This window comes from Candoia aspera, chromosome 2, assembly GCF_035149785.1.
Source record: "Candoia aspera isolate rCanAsp1 chromosome 2, rCanAsp1.hap2, whole genome shotgun sequence".
Classification (NCBI taxonomy): domain Eukaryota; kingdom Metazoa; phylum Chordata; class Lepidosauria; order Squamata; family Boidae; genus Candoia; species Candoia aspera.
The window spans coordinates 202,110,575-202,131,404 of NC_086154.1; the positions used below are offsets into that span (position 1 = coordinate 202,110,575).

Here is a 20,830-nt window from a genome sequence, read left to right on the forward strand (position 1 = left end):
AGACAATGCCTGTTCAGTGCCAATCAGTTTCAAAAAAGCCCACCAAAACTTGGAGGTAAATTGTGTGCCCCTATCGGTCACCAAACGGGAGGGGCATCCGTGTGGGCGGTACACGTGTACCAAAAAGAGTTTTGCCAGTTGTTGAGCCGAGGGAATAGCAGCGCAGGGCACAAAATGTGCCGGTTTAGAAAAGTAGTCCTTAACCACCCAAATGACAGTTTTCTTTTGACTGGAGGGTAGGTCCACAATGAAATCCATGGAAATCACATCCCAAGGGTGTGCAGGGTCAGCCACCGGCTGTAGCAGCCCCTGGGGCTTACCCACAGCCCGTTTGGACATAGCACAGACAGGACAAGAAGCTACATAAGCTTTAACATCCTTACGGAGAGTAGGCCACCAGAATTGCCTACGGGTGAGATGGAGGAACTTCAGAAAACCGAAATGACCAGCCAGCTTGCTGTCATGAGAATGTGTCAGTACAGTGGAACTCTGCGAGTCAGGTACATACAACCGCCCCTTGACCCAAGCAAGGTCGTGCTCAATGGACACCTTGTCAGGGTTAGCCAGAAACCATGGATCAGATTGCAGCACCGAAACAAAAGCAGAGCGTAATGAAGGGGACAAAGCAGGTGGTTTGTGAACCTGCGAGGCAGGAGGTGGCGGCTGGCCCCGTGCGCGGCTGCGGGTGACAGCCACCAAACCCAGTTGCAGCCCCGATAGGACAGTGCCAATGACATCGGAGACTGGGCTCTCATCCTGAGGCAACCAGGAAAGAGCGTCAGCCATAAAATTCTTCTTTCCAGGAAGAAATTTGAGTTGGAAATTAAAACGGCTGAAAAATTGAGCCCACCTAATCTGCTTAGGGTGAGGCGCCTTGGGGCGCGGAGCGCCTCGAGGTTGCAGTGATCCGTCCAAACCTCAAATGGGGAAGAAGCCCCTTCCAAAAGATGTCGCCAAGCCTCCAAGGCAGCTTTTACTGCAAAAGCCTCCTTTTCCCAAACATGCCAACGCCTTTCCGTCTCCGAAAATTTATGGGAGAGATAAGCACAGGGTTTCAAAACCCCAGCAGAATCTTTCTGCAATAAAACAGCCCCAATTGAGAAGTCAGAAGCGTCAACCTGAACGACAAAGGGAAGGTCTGGGTTGGGGTGGGAGAGGATGGGCTCCTCAGTAAAAAGAACTTTAAGCTGATCAAAAGCAGCCTGACATGCAGGAGTCCAATTGAGCACGGCCCCTGGGTTCTTAACCTTGCGGGTCTCCCCCACCCCTTTAGTCCGTAACAAATCAGTGAGGGGCAGAGCAATTTCAGCAAACCCCCTGACAAAGGATCTGTAAAAATTGGCAAATCCCAGGAAACTTTGAAGCTGGCGCCGGGTTCTGGGGCGTTCCCAAGAAAGCATTGCTTGAATTTTGACAGGATCCATTTCAATGCCCTGAGCTGAAATCCTGTACCCAAGGTAATCCAAGCGAGACTTGTGAAACTCACATTTTGACAGCTTAGCATAAAGCTTGGCATTTCTAAGCTTGGTAAGAACTTGTTTCAGAAGTCGTTCATGCTCTCTTAAGGATTTAGTGTAAATGAGAACATCATCCAAATACACCAAAACCCCTTTAAACAAGTGGTCATGCAGAACCTCATTGATCAGTTGCATAAAAACACCAGGAGCCCCTGCCAAACCAAACGGGAGAACCTTATATTAGAAAGAACCCAGTGGGCAATTAAAAGCAGTTTTCCATTCATCCCCCTCCCGAATGCGAACGCGGTAGTAGGCTTCACGAAGATCCAACTTTGAGAAGACTGCCAGTAGACAGATGTGAGAGCATGTCTTTGACGAGAGGCAGAGGGTATTTGTTGGAAAGGGAGGCGGAATTTAACCCGTGGCAGTCCGTGCAAAGTCTTAGGCTGCCATCCTTCTTTTCTCGAAACAAAACAGGCGCCCCGACCAGCGAATTTGCCGGTTCAATGAAGCCTCAAGCGAGGTTTTTGTCAATGAACTCCCACAACACGGAGAGTTCCTTTTTTGTCATAGGGTAAATCTTTGGCTTTGGCAATGGAACGCCAGGAAGAAGTTCAATGGAACAGTCAGCTTTGTGGTGGGGGGGGGGGGGGTAACTGGTCAGCCTCCTCTTCCCCAAAGACATCAGCAAAGTCTGAGTACGTGGCTGGAAGACCTTCCAAGGGGGACAGGGGAGGGGGGGAAGCCACAATCTCTGCTTGCCCAGCCATTGGAGGCATGGCACGTCCCAGCAGAGGAGCTTGATAGAAGCCATCCTCAAAGGTAATGGAGCGGGAGCGCCAATTGATGTAGGGGTTATGGGAAGTGAACCATGGGATCCTTAACACCACCAGAGGATTCCCCACAGGGGTCACTATGAACTGGATAAGTTCGAAGTGGGACCCCATGCACAATGCAACTTCACCCGTGAAGTGGGTTGCCGCCCCCCCCCCCTGCAGTAGAGCCATCAAGCTGCTGAAAAAGCAGCGGCTTTGGGAGGGGGAAGCAGGGTAAATCCAATGCCTTGACTAAATCAGGATGGATCAAACACCTAGAACATCCGGAGTCCAGTAAAGCCCAGACTTCAATAGATTTCTCCTGAAAGCCCAAGTCAACTTTGACAGCAAGAATAGGGCAATCAGCACTCACCCCGTTAGAGTTGCGCCCGGATTGTACCACCTGCCCCGCGGCGCCGGTTAAGTCAGGTGGAAAGCGTTTCCCGCCAACTGCTCCAATGCATCTAATTCTTCTCCTGGGGTGTAGACATCTTCGTCGTCCGCAGTGCCCAGCACTTCTGTCACCCAATGAGCAGGGTTGACGGCTTTCTTGGTTGGCTTCTGAAGCACTTTCGTGGGACGTTCTGCCGCCTTAGCTTTGGGGCAGTCAACAGCTCGGTGACCTGGCTTCCCACAGGTGATGCATTGCCCCCAGACAAATCGGCGCTGCTTCTCCGTATCCCACTGCGAGGTAGACGCCAGCCCCGGAGCACGGCCAGAGGTGACAGGCTTGTCCTCTCTTGTGGCCATCATGAAGGTGCGCTGGGCATGTTCTGCTTTACCAACGAGGCAGATCCAATCATGTAATGAGTTGGGATCATCTCGCCCAAGAGCCCAACGCAAGACTTCACGATTGAGGCCATCCTTAAGGCGATCAATTAAGGTGGCCTCAGACCATTCGGGAACTTTGCCTGCCAAAACTTTGAATTCCAGTGCATAGTCAGCAACAGGCTTTTGCCCTTGCACCAGTGCTTTAAGCGCGTCCTTAGCTCTTTCTTTAGCCAAGGGATCTTCAAAGTAGCACTTTAAGGCAGCCAAAAAGGCATCGAATGAGGCCAGGGCTGGAGCCCAATTTCCGACAGCTGGACAAACCAGTCCACAGCAATGCCTTTCAATTTCGTGGCCACCACCACTATCTTCTCTTCCTCTGAAGGGAAGAGGTGGCCATGCCATCTCATGAAGCTGGCGGCATTGGTGAGGAAGAAGGACAGGTTAGCGGGGTCACCATCAAACTTCACCGGGAAGTCCTGGGGGGTTCCCCCAATCTGTTGAACCCCACTGGATGGCTGCCTCGGAGCCACCCCTATGGGAGTAGATCCCCACGGACCCGCTGACAAGCCCCGTGGTGGGGTGCTCCCTCCCTGAGCCAGTGAGGAAGGCGGGAGGCTGGGTGGCCGCATCGCCCCGGGACCTTTGACGATTCTAACAAGATCCCCAAATGCAGCCAACATGGAGCGCAAGACATGTTCCATGGATTCGATCTTGGATTCCAGGACCCTAATTCGGTCCGGCGTGGCGGAGTCCTCCAGTCCCGGTCCCTCCTGCGGAGGACTCCTTGACACCTCAGGTCCCACTCCCAGCAGACTGTCTGGCCAGCGGAGCTTCCATGCTGAGTGGGATGGCCCAGGCTGAGGGTCCACCAGCGCATCCCATAGAAATTGCTCCTGTCCCGCTCCATCGTCCTGCGGGGGTTTCTTTGATCCTGCTGTAGAATAGGAATCCCCCGACTGAGAGGTTGCTCGGGCGGGGACAGGGCTCGGGTCCCTGCTCGTGGACGTCGACTCTGGAGCTTGTTCCGCCCATTCTTCGAGCTCTGTAAGATCCTCTCCCCCTTCAGCCATCGCTGGATCCTCTTTCACAAGAAAATTTTCCGGTAAAGAGCAGTGAGGTTGGTTTGAAAAAGATTCTCAGCTTTATGTGATGGTTGCCTTAATTCCAATAAAACGCTCAGACTCAAAATGTCAATTCAGGTTCTGAGTTTATTTAGAAAAGGGTGCAAACAGGTAAAAAGCTGAGAATGAGAAAAGTGCGCCTAAACTCAAACTAAATAGCATCTTACAAACAGCAGCCCAGCCCCTCCCTCACATACAGTTCACCCCACATTCCCAGATGCTCCTAACAAGCTCTGCTGCTCAATGGGCAAAGAGACCTTGACATTTCAGAGATAGTCTAAACACATTCCTTCTCGCACAGATCAACACGTTTTTAGTACAAGGCTCGCAGCAGCACCCTCCCAGCCAGAACACGTATCAGCACCATGGCAAGCGAACCATTACGATGCAGAAACATCGGAACAGTGAACATGACACCAGGTGCCATGCCTCATTGGTGGTTGTGGATTCTATCTGAGAACAGGAAACGTATACTGGAAATGTTATGTCTTCTGCTCTCTGACATGGAACTATTTTTACAACATCTACATTTAAAATCATGTCGACAATATTGTCATGAGTAAGGATGGCGAGCAGGGGGCTCCCATCCAGACTGTCAAGCGCATGCGTAGCACTGAGGAATTGTTCAGCCATTCAAAGAGACACAGATCGGGACCGCCTTAACCCTTGGGGGTTATATGTCTGGGTTTTCCCACGCTTCTTCAGTTTGTTAGGATTCCTGTTGAGTACTAGCAATAAATATTAGAGACCAGTTCCTTGTCTCAGTGTGTTTCCTGGTTGTTAGGACAAATATTATATAAAATTCTTATACTAACCACACTGGTTCTTTTAAAAGTCTGGGAGGGCGATTTCCAATTAGAGCATGATGAATCATACTAGAATGCTGTGTGTCATAAAATTCCTTTTAGATCTATTTCAGCAGCTCATCAAGAATTAATCATGAAAATAATCCATAGATGGCACTACACTTCACTACCATTATCCTATATAAATTCTAACTCTTCTAAATGGTGTTTGTGGGCTTGCCCACAAGTTGGTACATTTTACCATCTTTAATGGTAATGCTCATTTACTACAGTACTTTTAGTTTAAAATATTTTAAGAAACTGGAAAAATTTCTTCTATAACAATGAATGAGGCTTTTAATTCATCATCCATAGTTCCTAAGGCTTAGAAACTGAAGCACTGTAAGAAACTGATTCAATTTTCTGTTAGCTGCCAGTTTTGTTATCACATAATACTAGAAAACAAAAAAAGACATTTCATTGGAACTCTGACACTTAGAAATGGGAAATTATTTTGCCTTTTAAAAATCTACAATAAAGGCTACAGTTAATCAAATCTGGTCACAATTTCTTTGCTATATTAATATTTTTCCTAACCAATAATCTAGATGGAAATATTGAAATAGATATTTAAAATATTTGTATTTCAATGATATATGTATACTCATTTTTTTTTGCTCCTGTTTTTCTCCCAGATTTATTTTTCTTAGTAATTCTTTAAGTCTTTGCCTTGAAATTTATGTTTGTTCAGTATAAACAGGGACGCGGTGGCGCTGCGGGTTAAACCGCTGAGCTGCCGATCGGAAGGTCGGCGGTTCGAAACCGCGCGGCGGGGTGAGCTCCCGTTGCTCGTCCCAGCTCCTGCTCACCTAGCAGTTCGAAAACATGCAAATGTGAGTAGATCAATAGGTACCGCTTCGGCGGGAAGGTAACGGCGTTCCGAGTCGTCATGCTGGCCACATGACCCAGAAGTGTCTATGACAACGCCGGCTCTAAGGCTTAGAAACGGAGATGAGCACCGCCCCCTAGAGTCGGACACGACTGGACTTTATGTCAAGGGAAACCTTTACCTTTACCTTTACCTTTACCTTTCAGTATAAACACAGATCCTAATTCATCTCACTAGTTCATATGACAAATTGTTAAAAAGACTTCCAACAGTTTAAAAAATAAACCAAATAAAAGTTTGCAGTGAATATGGTTGAATTTTCCTATTTGCAAAGTACGTTCAGATGATAAATCAAAAGTTTGATTTTTGTGAAGAACAGTTACCCATAAATTGAATATTACACTCACAGTGGAAATGTGATTCCGGAGAGGGAGTAAATCAAATGTATCAAAAATCCATTTTAATAACTAATAATACATTTTAATATCTTTATAAGCCCAAAGACATATAAGTAAGAACAAATTTCATGACCCTCAGAAACTAGATAAAAACAATGCAGATCATCAAACAAAGCAATTTCTGAAATTAAGATACTAGTATCTTTTTTGTCAAATTGCTTCCACAATTTTTTCAAATTCAAATTACTGTAGCTTAAATGGGCCTGGATTAATGGGTACCAAATATTTCAAACATAAACAAATGCTCATCAGAGTTAAGAGAGGTTATTCTGATGTATGGGAAGGGGTTCTGGGGGGAGGTGGGGTGTTCAATATAAGTAATACCAGACTGATCTCCTTCTGTATTAACCACAACAGAGCACATTTAATTGCCCAACTATCTCAAGTTACATTTCCCCCAACCAATCAAATCCCACCCTCAAGTAAGTTTCTGCTTACTTATTCAAGGCAAATATCTGGACCAAATTGTCTTAAGCCATAATGTTACCAGGTATTTATTTGAACTTCAGTGCTTTAAACAGATTTCAAAGCAGAGTATTGGAGAAAATCTGTAGAGATGCTTTTCCCGCCACACGCTATTGCTAAAATACTCCTGTATAGTTAGAACACAGACCCTGGAGGGGAAAGCTACAGATAGGATAAACCAAAATACTGAAATGGGGAGACTCTAAATAACCCTACTTTGGGGGTGCTTTTTCGAAATAAGTGCAAGAGCTTTGCCCCACTTCCACCCTGTTCCCGTGACGAATTGCAACCAGAGGGATTTTCCTTCCCCAGCACTTTGTCCTCAAGGTACCAGTCCAAACTCGATTCCATGACCCAAAGGGAAATAACAGCATTCCCCTAGGAACAAGTTTTCCAGAAGGACTGACTGCCTAGGAAGGCAGACGCCGAGTGCCCGAAAGGGCAGAAGGGCGGGGGGGGGGGGCAGGGATAAGGAGATGGAGAATCTTCTGAGGGCAAACCTGAAGAGGTTCAAAAAGCGGAGCAGCACAGAAAGACGTGACGTCCGGGGTGGGGGGCAGACAAGGGAGCCGGCTGCAATGAGAGGCGCTTACCTTCCTCGCCCCCCTCAGCCTCCCTTCCTCCGCTCCAAGGCCCTCCTCGCTCTTAGGATGGCTGGCTGGCTGGCTGGCTGGCTGGCTGGCTGGCTGGCTGGCAGGCAGGCTGGCTGGCTGGCAGGCAGGCTGGCTGGCTCACAGGCCACCCCTTCTGCTCAGACGGGCGAAGGCGAGGAGGAAATAGCCTTGGATTTCGTCCCCCGGCGGGCGCCTTTCAAACCCTCCCCGCCCTCTCAGTAGGAGCGGCAGGGAGTGAGTAGCTGAGGCGAAGGGGGCCGGAGCTGCGGCTGCTGGAGAGCCAAGCTCAGACACCAGAAAGAGGAGCCAGAGGCGCTGGCGCCTAAACTACCGCTGGTGCTGCAGTAGGCACTGCGGGCAGAGCAGGAAGTGCAAGCGAGGAAGCTGCTGCCGCCACCCAGGGGGCCCGGCGGGAGCTCCCCCGTTCGCCGCGCCGCGGCGGGAGAGCTCGACCCCATCTGCCCTCAGCCGCGCGGGGCGCGCCCGCGCGCGCCACGAGGAGATGGATGGTGAAGGAGGGACGAAATCCAGCCACACCTGCTTCTCTTTGTGCCCCTTTCTCTGGGAGATTAAGTCGGAGAATGAAGAGATACCTCCACGAGAGTAGACCCCACACACTTTGCAGGGGAGATGCTGCCCACTTGATGGGGGCCTAAATAGCCCCTTTCTGTAATATGGTTCTACACCATACCCTGGACCAAAGTAACCCTTCGTTTAAGTAAGAAAGGGTTAAGAAAATGAAAAATCTGCAAAAGAAAGATGAGATTACTGTCATTTCTACGAGTGATGGTAAACCAAGCCTAAAGTGATCCCCCCCACCCTTCCCTTTAAGTAACCAAGCCCCGTCAAATGCAATGGGACTTCTGAAATATGTACAATGTAATTGCCAACCACAGAGAGCCAGTTTGGTGTAGCAGTTAAGGCATCAGGCTAGAAACCGGGAGACGGGAGTCCTGCATTGGGCACAAAGCCAGCTGGGTGACCCTGGGCCAGACACTCTATCTCAGCCCTAGGAAAGAGGCAATGGCAAACCACTTCTGAAAAACTTGCCAAGAAAACTGCAGGGACTTGTCCAGGCAGGCTCTGAGAATTGGACACGATTGAACAGATTAAAAAAATATTGCTAACCTAGCTATATATTCTAGAGAGCAAGCCTCACTGAACAGCAAGATTTACTTCTAAGGCAACATGGATGCAAATATAATAAAATACAAATGGCACACACCATTTGCTACAAATTTGCTTTACAGTACAGTGCATTTGTTGTAATAATGAATTCTGCTATCACCATTGCTTTAACAATGAACAGTGTTATCACTAATAAAGGCGCCCGTTGTAATCCATTAACCTCCTACTTGGAACAGGAAAACAGTTCCACCTAACTACTTAATTTCAATTAAGATAAAGACTTTAGCATTTCAGGGCATACCCAGAGTTCAAATTGGTCTCCAGGGGGTCACATTGCCCCTAATCCCCAGAAGGGGGGGTGAGTGTGGGGGAGCTAGTATGAAAGCTTTGACCTGTCTTTGGGCACTCTTTGTTCTAGCTGGTCTGTCTCCCTACTTCTTCAAGCTGCTTAGCAGAGAATTAGGAAATCAATGGTATTCTGTCTAGCAAGGACTTGGGGGTAGGGAGAGAGGCAGGTCCAGCTCCTGTTATGTAACATTTAAAGACACAGAAGACTTACTGTTTTCAACAAGGCGGCCATCACCTTGCTTCACAAATTCCCTAATGCTGTTCAGTAACAACTCAGTTTTCCATGGTTTCCATGGCCTGTGCCAGGAATGCTAGCAGCTATAGTTCAGCAATATCTGTCAACAGGCTTCCCATCCATGTCTTAGTGGGTAGGAACCCAGGGCTTTCTTAATTTCCCTCTTTTCCAAAACAAAGGAACTGCTTTTTCCCCCCTACCCTGTGGGCCTTTCCCCATGGATGAGTTGAAGTGCTCTCCACCTCTCTTTGGTGAGTAGAAAATTATATTGGTGTGAAATTCCCATTTCAATCCCTCTTCTGCTGTTGCTCCTGGTCACTGCAGTTATGTGATGTCCCTCCAAGGCAGTGTTTCTCAACCTTGGCACCTTTAAGATGTGTGGACTTCAACTCCCAGAATTCCCCAGCATGCAGCTTAAAGGTGCCGAGGTTGAGAAACACTGCTCTAAGGTAATGGATGCCAAGGTCAAATAACCTGTGACTGTCCTTGGTAGTGCCAGGATAAGTGGGAAAATGCTATACTGCAGAGTAGCTAATGAAGATTTAGGTCATGATCTGGGGACAATGAAGGCAACATCATGGGGACATGGCAAAAGAAAAAAGATGTTGCCAGGATATGTTTGCAGTCATACTTAGGTGCAAGTGGGGAAAAGACTGTTTCCACTAGAGCTCCAACAGGGATAAAGATACAACCTCCTAGTTCACAAGCTCCTGGTTAATATAATGTGATCAACTATGCATCTGGATGGCAGAAAGTCAGGAGATGAAGAGGTCTCTAGGCAATCTTGTGAACCCTGGCATAACTGGCTCAGTTTGTGGAGAGGAAGTTGGCATACCTGTGTACTAAAAGTGCCACAAGAATGTTACTCACAGAACAGCTTGAACAATTAAGATTAAATATATGATTGTGAAATACGGATCCAAAGTCGTCATATTTACAAGATACAGGGATCACGGGGTGGAGGGGTGGGTAGAATTGTACTTTCCGACTTGCAAGATTCTCTCCGCCTCACAGGGAAAATCAGATAGGAATCACAACCAGATGAGCTACTTTATTGAAAGCTACATTGACAGAATCTTGCAAGTCGGAAAGTACAATTCTCCCGCCATCTCCTTTACAGCCTGAGAAACCAGGGAGGGTCTCTCCTGAGCCTCTTGTCCTGCCCATTACCCAGATGCAGACTATGCCCTCTCTTATCTGACTGTTCCTTTGGCAGCATCTCTTTGCCCAGTCTCCCAAGATCTTTCCTACATACCATTACAACCAGTTACTGGTTGCCTTCTGGGCACAATACAAGATATTAATATTTATCTTTAAAGCTTTTAAAGTCTTAGGGCCCAAATCTAACTATCAGAGGAATCACCTCTTCTGCTTTGAAGCTCTCTGACTATTTAGACCTGCAGTTCTCAAAGTGTGGTCCAGGGATCCCTGCGGGTCCTCGAGATCCTTTCAGAGGGTCTGCAAAGTCAAATAAATATGTATTTTAAAATTTCTAATAAATATCGATAGATATAGCCCACATAAGTCAGAGCTCTTTGGGGGTCCTCAATCATTTTTAAGAATGCAAGGGGGTCCTGAGACCAACATGTTTGAGAATCGCTGATTTAGACCATCAGGAGGGTGCATTTGAAGCTCCCTCATCACCAGAAGCTTGAGTTCTCCTGCATAGCTTCTAGGCTGTGAAATGCATTCCCTAGGGAGATACATTTGGCCCCGCTCTCTTAATATTTAGGATGATAAAAATGTATATATTCTGCCAAGTGTTTGTTAATGTAGTGTAATGTTTAATTTTAATCCTTATTTTAATGGTTTTGATGTTGTTTTGTTTACATTTTGTATTTTTTTAATCACTGCCAGCCGCCTTGACTGTTCAAGAAACAAAGTAGTGAAGTAGAAATTCAGTAAACAAATTAAGAATTTGTCATTAGATCCCTTTGGAACGACTGCCGAGGTTTGCAGAATCGAAGCACTGGGTTCAGTAACCGTATGAAATCCTGCTTCTAGTAGTGTCCACAATATCTTGCTGCTTTCATCAGAATGACAAAGTAGTGTAGCACTGCAAGCTCTCCCGCTTCTGTGTGTTCAGTGTCACAATGCATGTAGAAAAGGGGCACGGCTTGCATTGTGAAAGCAGGGCTGCTTTCATCAGTCTGACCCCTGTTCCCCTCCCCCGCCCCATGGATACTGCTGCTTGCTCCTAGTACAAAAATTCACTGTGAAAATATAAATGCTATATATGTCAGATACAAACCACACTGGTGAAAAAAGTAACAAAACAATATCATGATGTAAACCCCAGGCATTCATACTTGAAATTGGACACAAGTACGTTAAGTCACATGGTTTGTGTTGCAATATAGCAACACACATTTCATCATTTACACCCTCTTGCTTTCCACCTCACAGATCCCTGTAATTGCTACTGACTTAGAACATAAATTCTTGTTGCCAACAGTATCTGTAATTCTTCTAGAATGTATACTCTCAGTCTTGCATTTTTTTTTTAAGTTGAGATACTGCAATTAAACAAAATACGGTTATACAACTAGATTCCAAATATTAGTCCATTTGGGTGTTTGTTTGTTTTTCTTGGCCACATACTAGTTTTCCACATGGGGCACATAGATAATTGGCCTGGAAACTATCTTCAAGATATAAGAATTGGAAATATTGGGCATAACTCCAAAAGAGCAACACCCCCTTCCATGCCCAGCCAGGTTTCAGTAATACATGACAGGTCTGCCCCCTCTTCTGTGATCAAGTCACATATGAGGGGGGCCTTGTTGTTTATTGACCTGGCATTACAGAGCAGCAGCCGGAAGTCAGGACAACCATGAGTCTGCTGTCCAGGACCAGGTTTTGAGCGCAGAGGGCCAGAACACACCACAGGTAACAAGCACCGGGGGCGTCTTCTTCTATGATGACCCGCCCTCTGGCTCCCATCATATCATCCCTTACACATCACCACCTCAATCACCTGCCCCGCCCTACAACCCCCCCGAATCTCGAGATCCATTAGCCCCCACTCCTGGACTCCTGAGATCACTGGTTAAGGATAGGGACCCCTCCATTTGTTCACACAACCACACTTCAACTCAATCACAGGGCGATGGTGGGCCCCCCCAGTGCACCAGCTCACGCTCTCGGCACTAGTAGAGCCCAACCACCACACACACTCACAGACTGTGCCCCCCCTCGGCTTCTCTCACTAGTCAGCAGGGGGGCAACCCAACCACTACTCCTCACCTCCTGCCTCTCACTCAGGAGGTGAGTGTTCTCACACTACCCATCCAAACCTGGGCACCCTCTCACGTCTCTCACACCTGAGGGGGCCCACCATTCACCATTTAGGGATCCCTAATAGCCTAATTATATCTTGGGACGGTTAGGAAGGGATGGTGAGTTAATTTGCTATAGTCTCTTATCTCGATGTTCTCAAATCCAGTTGTTCTAAAATTGGCCAAAGCAATATTAGAAGCCTTAGGCTGTGCCCACATCTGAGTGCCCTAACAGAACTCCAAAGTCCACTGTGCCACACAGACCGCCACTCCCCTAAAGTCCCATCTTTAAGTCTCCACCAAATCTACCTTCCAAGTTCTTGTGGCACGATACCGGTCCTCCTGCTCAGAGACTGCCCGGCTTGCTTTGTCGTGCTGCAATTCATCAGTGCCTCAAGCCCCCAGTCCGCCGTGTTCTCAGTTTCCAGCCTCTTGTCCGTTGTCTTGCACCCAAGTCCCATTGCCAAGGCCGGCCCAACACCCCTGGCTAGCTGGTCGAACCACCACTGCTAGATTCTTCCGGCCTCCAAGGTCCGCCGCAACGCCTGGTTCTGCTTCCTCGCCAAGGCCGGACTAGCATCCTGGGTTTGCTGCTTCGCCAGCCGCCAGGTTGCTTGCTGCTTGCTGCCAGCCACCAGGTTGCTTGCTGCCAGCTGCCAGCTGCCAGGCTACTTGCTGCTTGCTGCCAGGCTGCTTGCTGCTTCACCTGCCACCAGGTGCCCCAGAGCCTCAAAGTCACAAAGCCGTGGAAACGCTACCACCCCCACTTCAACTGGAGGCTCCGGTGGAGGCAAGGACAGGAGGGGAGGGAGGAATGGCTCCCACTCTGGCTCCAGTAAGAGGCTGCTGCAACAGGGCCCACCACTTCCTACCACTCTGTCCAGGGGGAGGGGGATTTCGCCACCTCCCAAATTGGGCTCAAATTGTTATCTTCAGCCCCCGTAAAAACCTCAACCCACAAACAAAGGCTGGGGCTGCAGTTCGGGCGATCTCAAACTCACCCCCTTAGAGTGGCAAACGGCGTCTGCTTGTGGTCACCATCTTGGTTTTGCCCAAGTTAACCATACTTTCGTGCCAGCAGCACATGACTATGGATGACCAAATACAGTAATTCATGATAACATTCCAACAGTGGTAGGGAAGCTACCATATTCTGGTTTAGGGTAGGGGGGACAAACGAAAAGTGACTACTCACTCAGGATTGTCATCATTGCTAATATAAGTATGGCTGATGGGAGTCTCTATGGTCCCCACCCCAACCTCATATGCCCCTTTTTCTTCATCTCCCAATGTGGCTGCTAGGAGTGAAAAATACAAGCGGAAAGAGAGAAAGTCATATTACAAGTGTCACCTACTGTAGATAAAGAATCTATTCAGTCTTTCTCCAGGACAATACTACCTGCTAGCTCAGAAGGAAACACAAAGGAGCCATGGGAGTTGAATTAGGGAATGCTGAGCTGAAACTTTTCAGTTATGACTATGTGTGAACTTGGACTATGTTTGTCCCACTTACCTATACAGTGGTTAAGTAGCAAAGAAACTGTACAAGGGTGTCTTCCTGTGGTTAAGTGTCATCTGAAGGCAAGACGCAGGCTCCTTCTAGTTACCAGCACTCACTGGAATGCTCTGCTCACGTTTCCAGCCATGCCTTTTTTCCAGGACATTCAATTCCATTTTCTATCACCCCTGATTCTCAATTTCATTCTTCCACAGTCAGCATTCAATGGCCACCAAGGACATATTTTTCACTGAGCAGTTTTGCTTATACTGTTTTTTTTTCCCTTCCACATTTTTGGTACTTGCATAAATGTTATGGTTTTCTCAATTCTGACATCCCTTTGTTTGGGGTCAGTGAGGTTTTAGGGTACAAGATATAGCATAGGCAGTATGTATCCACTCTGATCAAAACAAAACAAAACAAAACAAAACAAAACAAAACAAAACAAAACAAAACAAAACAAAACAAAACAAAGCCTTTGTTAATTAATCCAGACTTGCTTGGGCTTGAAAATCCCATCAATGGTATTAGTTCAGTGAAACAGACATAGACATGAGCATGGAAAACATGGTCCATTTTCTCATGGAGTGAGGCCAAGAGAGTGGAAACAGCTAACACTTAACAGTGACTAGATAGACATATGTCATTGTTTAATCACAGTTTGTTAAATAAACCATAATTGAGTAGGTTCACACGGAACATTAAACCATAAGCAAACCTTCAATATCTTGGTGCCAAGTGTGTTGGATTAAAAATCCCATCAACCAAGATATTTGTTATGCTGGCTGATGGGAGTTGCAGCCTAACATATCTGGAGGGTACCAGACTGGAAAGGAATCGTCAACCATGTTTTATAATCCACAGTGGGTTCATGCATTATAATAAGCAAAAACTAAACAAGCTACCTTAAGATGTCATATTTTGCAAACTAAGCCACTGATTAATACCTCAAGGTAATAATTGTCCTAGATATGTTAGTAAACTTTTGTGAATTCACTAATTAGGACTCATACATTATTCTACTCAAATTATGTTAGTTTGATGAAATTACTATATTACTTGGATGACTTGTGGTTGAGCATCTCAAATTTTGCTGATTTGGGTTTCCGGTGAGGAGAAAATGGCGACGGACTGAGTTTTAGTGGAGCTCTGCCAGCTAAAACGCTCAGCACAGTGTTAAAAGTCACTCCAGATAATTAAAAGGGGCGAAAAGCAACTTTGGGTGAAGAAGAAGTGAATGAAAGGCTAACGTGTCTTCCAGACAGCTGATTTTTGAAGAGAGCAGTCGGCTCACGTTTTTAGTGAAGCAGGCAATCAGCTGGGAAGCGCTAGTTTCGAGCTGTAGGAGCTGCGACTGAACATCTTGATTTACAAGACAATACCATCGACCACCTCACCTCCTTAATGAATCATTTACAGAACTAAAGAGGAGAAAAAGCTAATCATAGATATAGAGATACAGAGGCTCTTGGTGAGTTTCATTATTTTGAGACATTTTCTAGAATTACGAAGGGATTTAAAGGACTACTACAATAAACAGGGACTGGACTTATTTATTAATATAAAGGAGCCATTTTCTAGTGACTTGATTTGACTTTTTCCTTACATCGTGGTGGATATACAAAACATAAAAACTTGACTTAAATATTGTATGAACTTAAGGGAACATGAGTACTAGAAAGCAAAATAGAAGAGGTTTGGGGTCAGGAGAAAACGATGGAGTACGTGCTATGTTCGAAGAATTTTTTTTGAAGACTTCCCAGACAATTCTTCAAAATGTGAATCTAATGTTGGAAAAAAGTTTTGAGGACTTTGAAAAGAAATTGGAACAAAAATTAGAAAGATGAATGAGAAAATGGAGGGAGAAATTTAAAAAGTGACTGAAAGGGTGAAAGAATTAGAAATAGTAAGAGAAGATGAACTAGATAGAATAGCATTGTTAGAATTAAGAGATAAACAGTATAGCTTAAGATTTAGAGGCATACCAGAGGAGAAGGAGGAAGAAATGGAAGAAACAATAATACAAACATTAGCAAACTTAATAAACTGGGAAGAGGATAGAATGGCAGAAGAGATAGAAATGATGTTCCGCATAATTCAAAATATGCACATATCCATCAAAAACCTAGAGATGTTCTAATTGAATTTTCCAGGAGAAAAACAAAAGATATGATCTTGCAGGCACATTTTGAAAATAGGATTAGAATTAATGGGAAAGATATAATTGTACTTAAGGAGATACCTATAAGAATATTGAGAAAAAGAAAAGACTATGCTGGTCTGACAGAGATATTGGAAAGAAATAATATTTCATTCCATTGGGAAAAATTAGAGGGGGTGAGTTTTACTTTTCAAGAAAGAAGGTACAAATTAAATTCAATACATAAAATAAAAGACTTCCTGGAAAGACACAGAAAGGAACTAGAACAAAATAAGACAAAAGAGAAAAAGATACAGAGAGAGGAGTTAGCTACAAATTCTAAGGAATACGAGAAGCTACTGGTGTGATGGTAATGAAATATACAACTTGGAATATAAATGGAGCTAACGCTCCACAAAAAAGGAATTTTTTTTTCATTATTTAAAAAAATTAAATCATGATGTTATTTGTTTGCAAGAAACGCATATTAAAAAAAGAGGTAAAATATTTAGTGAACAAAAATTTAGGAAAAGAATTTGTAACAGCTAATGATAAGAAAATAAATGGAATTGTATTATATGTGAAACCTTATTTGAAGCCAAATTTATTATTTTCGGATGAACAAGGAAGATATATAGGGATTGACTTAGAAATACAAGGGATCAAAACGATTGTAGTAGGTGTATATGCCCCACATGAAAATAGAAATAACTTCTATGTGAAACTAATGGAGGAATTATCAATGTATACATACACAAGCTGGATATTGATGGGGGATTGGAATGAGGTTACAGTACCATTGTTAGGAAATCAGAAAAACAAATTAAAAATAAGCAAGGGAAACTCCCAAAATCATTTTTTGAATTAATGGAAAATTTAACACTGGTAATTTCTGGAGACATAAAAATGGATTAGTGAAGGATTATACATTCTATTCAGAAAGATTTAAATCTTTTTCAAGATTAGACATGATCTGGATTTCAAAGGATTTAGCAAATAAAATCTCTAAAGCTGAAATTTTACCAAAAACCTTTTCAGATCACAATCCAGTAAATATAATAATTAAGGAAAATTCCAGAAATATTAAATGGAGATTGAATGAAAATATCTTTAAAAAAGAGGAAATAGTAGAAGAGTGTAAAAAGAAATTAAAGGAATTTTTTGAAATAAATTTGAATAATGAAGTGGACATTAGAACAGTTTGGGATGCTAGTAAGGCAGTAATGAGGGGACATTTTATATCTTTAAATCAAATGATTAAAAAACAATATCAACAAAAATTACAAACAATGATGAATCAGATTAAATTAAAGGAAAGAGAATTGCAGAAAAAACCCTCAGATGATAATTTATTATATCAAATTAAATTATTACAGCAACAAATTTCGCTGCTGACAACAAAGGAAATAGAAATGAAATTAAGATATGCAAAACAAAGACACTTTGAATTTGCTAATAAACCAGGAAAATGGCTGGCTTATAAAATAAGGAAAGATAGGGAGAAGAAAATGATTATTAAAATCAGGGAAAATAATGAAGATTTAGTCGATAATAAAAGAATCAAAAAAGCATTTTATAATTTTTTTTCACATTTATATGAAAAACAAGAAATTTCATTAGATAAAATTGAGGAATATTTAAATAAGCAAAATCTTTCCAAACTCTCACAAACTCAACAAGTAATAATTAACAGTCCAATATCAAATCAGGAAATAATAGAAGCTATAAAGAAACTTAAAATAGGAAAAACACCGGGACCTGATGGTATATCGGCAGGATATTACAAACACTTTACAGAACAAATTATAAACCCATTTAGAGACTTATTCAATTCGATTATAGATGGATCAAAAATACCAGAGACATGGACTGAAGCTAATATAACACTTATACCAAAAGAAGAACAAGACTCAACTCTAACCAAAAATTATAGACCAATATCATTGTTAAATAATGACTACAAAATTTTTACTTCAATATTAGCAGAAAGATTAAAAACAATCCTACAAGGAATTATTGATCAAGATCAAAGTGTTTTTTTACCAAAAAGACAATTGAAAGATAATATACGAACCGTGATTGACATTTTGGAATATGCACAACATCATAACAAATGCCAAATAGCTTTAATATTTTTAGATGCTGAAAAAGCATTTGACAATTTGAATTGGTCTTTTATGATTAAAGTTTTAGAGAAAATGGAATTTGGGAAATCATTTGTGAAAGGGGTTGAAGCAATATACTCAACACAAAGAGCTAAGATTATAGTGAATGACGAATTGACAGATAATAGCAAAATAGAAAAAGGAAAGAGACAGGAATGCCCCCTATCACCTCTCTCATTTATTCTACTCCTAGAAGTCCTTAATAGAGATATAAGAGGGGATGGTCAAATAAAAGGAGTAAAAATTAAAAAACAAATTTATAAATTAAAAGCATTTGCAGATGATCTAGTATTTATATTACAAAATCCCCTAGATTCTATAGAACATCTGTTGAAGAAATTAAAGGAATTTGGAGAAGTGGCAGGATTTAAGGTAAATAAACAAAAAATGAAAATGTTGAGTAAAAACATGACTCAACAACAACAAGAAACTTTAATAACTAAATCAGGTTTTACAATAGAAAAAAAGTTTGGATACTTAGGAGTAATATTATCAACAAACAATAATATATTATTTCAAAATAATTATGGGAAAATTTGGAAGGAAATAAAAATTGATATGGAAAGATGGGGAAAATTACAACTATCTTTGCTAGGAAGGATATCCATAATCAAAATGAATGTATTACCGAAGATGCTATTTCTTTTCCAAACATTACCAATTCTAATTAATGAAAAAATATTTAAAGTATGGCAAAAAGATATCTCAAATTTCATTTGGCAAGGAAAAAGACCAAGAATTAAATTTAAATTATTACAAGACGCCAAAGAAAGAGGAGGGTTGGGGTTACCAGATCTTAAATTGTATTTTGAAGCTTGTTGTTTTCTGTGGATAAGAGAATGGTTAACATTAGAAAATCCAAAACTTTTACAATTAGAGGGACATGAACTTAGATTTGGGTGGCATGCATATATTTGGTATGAAAAAGTAAAAATGAATAAAGAATTTAGAAATCATACTATAAGAAAAGTATTATTGAGAGTTTGGGATAAATATAAAAGTAGATTATTACCAAATATGCCAGTGTGGATATCGCCACAAGAATCTTTTGCAAGGATGGAAAGTTTAGATGATAAGGTAAAATGGTTAAGATATAAAGATATAATAAAATATGAACAAGATACACCTATGCTAAAAACAAGAGAAGAAATAGAAGGAGCAGGACATCAGTGTCATTGGTTCACATATATGCAGTTAAATGAATGATTTAAATTAGATAAAAACATTATAAATTAAAAAAAACATTGAAAAACAGTTATATATAAATAATGAGCATAAATATTATTACAAAAATGTATAAAATGTTATTACAATTAAATCAAGAAGATGAACAAGTCAAAGAATGTATGATTAATTGGGCAAGAAATTTTGGATATAATATTTTATTAGAGAACTGGGGAAAATATGGACAAAGGGATTAAAATTTACTTTGTGTTATAATTTAAAGGAAAACTTTTATAAAATGATGTACAGATGGTGCCTAACCCCACAAAAATTAGCAAAAATGTATAAAAACATTTCTAATGTATGTTGGAAATGTTTACAAAAGGAAGGAACATTTTACCATTTATGGTGGACCCGTAAGAAAGCAGAAAAATTCTGGGCACAAATACTTGAAATGATTCAGAAAATTCTTAAGATAGAAATTGTAAAAAAACCAGAATTATTTTTATTAGGTATAATGGAAGAGGATTTAGAGAGAAAATATGGTAATTTATTATTATATATGATCACAGCAGCTAGGATTATATATGCGCAACATTGCAAAAAAGGAAAACATACCAACAATAGGGGAGTGGGTGATGAAAATATTGGAGCTAGCACAGATGGCGAAATTAATGATTTTAATAAAAGAAAAAAAATACTACGAGATTTAAAGAAATATGGCAACTGATATTAGGTTACCTGTATTCAATTGAAAAAAGTAAAGAGATGATAATGGGATTTTTATATTAAAGAAGTAAATAAATAGAAATAATAGTAACTTAAGGGAAAATAACGATAAGAGAGTTACAAAGATAATTATTTGTATATCTATAGCTACGAAAGTCGGAAACCATGTTTTAGTATGTTGTTATTGTTATTGTCTTACTTGTTTCTATGTGTATACGTGGTGTTAGGTGTATTCTAGAATGTTATGTATGTCGACAATGTTTTATGATTTTGTATTGTATTTTAACAAATAAAAAGTTTACCTAAAAAAAAACAATTTTTGCTGATTTAATATAGGGTTAGAGACCCAATTTGGTGTAGCAGTTAAGGCATCAGGCTAGAAACTGGCAGACTGGGAGTTTTAGTCCCACTTTAGGCACAAAGCTGACTGGGCGACCTTGGGTCAGTGACTCTCTCAGACACAATAAAATACCAAGATCTAAAGCATTCACAACGATATAAAAAGGTACTATAGCAGTACACAAGAAAATACAAGAACCAATGCTTGCAATGCAGTAATGGCTTGCTAAAAGACAGCACAAAGTTAGGTGCTAAAACAAGCCAAGATGTAAACAAGAATTAAAACTGCCAGCATGTAATACATACAAAAGCACAGACCTAGAAAATTAACACTGCATTAACCTATTGCCAGAAAGGAAAAGTACTGACACAATGTGAATTTCTCTTTGGGGAGAGCCACACCATATTGGAAGGGGGCAGAGAAAGATAAT

At 42.2% G+C, this 20,830-nt stretch overlaps 1 protein-coding gene across 2 annotated transcripts in view; it reads right to left on the bottom strand.

Annotated features, from left to right (window-relative positions):
- GOLM1 (golgi membrane protein 1) overlaps positions 1–7,712 on the bottom strand; it is a 54,033-nt gene extending 46,321 nt beyond the window's left edge. For both annotated transcript variants that reach the window (XM_063295197.1, XM_063295195.1), the window contains exons 1-2: positions 7,481–7,712; positions 7,355–7,408 (exon numbers count right to left, since the gene is read on the bottom strand). The gene's annotated coding sequence lies outside the window, so the exon portion shown is untranslated. The remainder of the gene's footprint in view (positions 1–7,354; positions 7,409–7,480) is intronic.
- Positions 7,713–20,830: the final 13,118 nt, after the last annotated feature.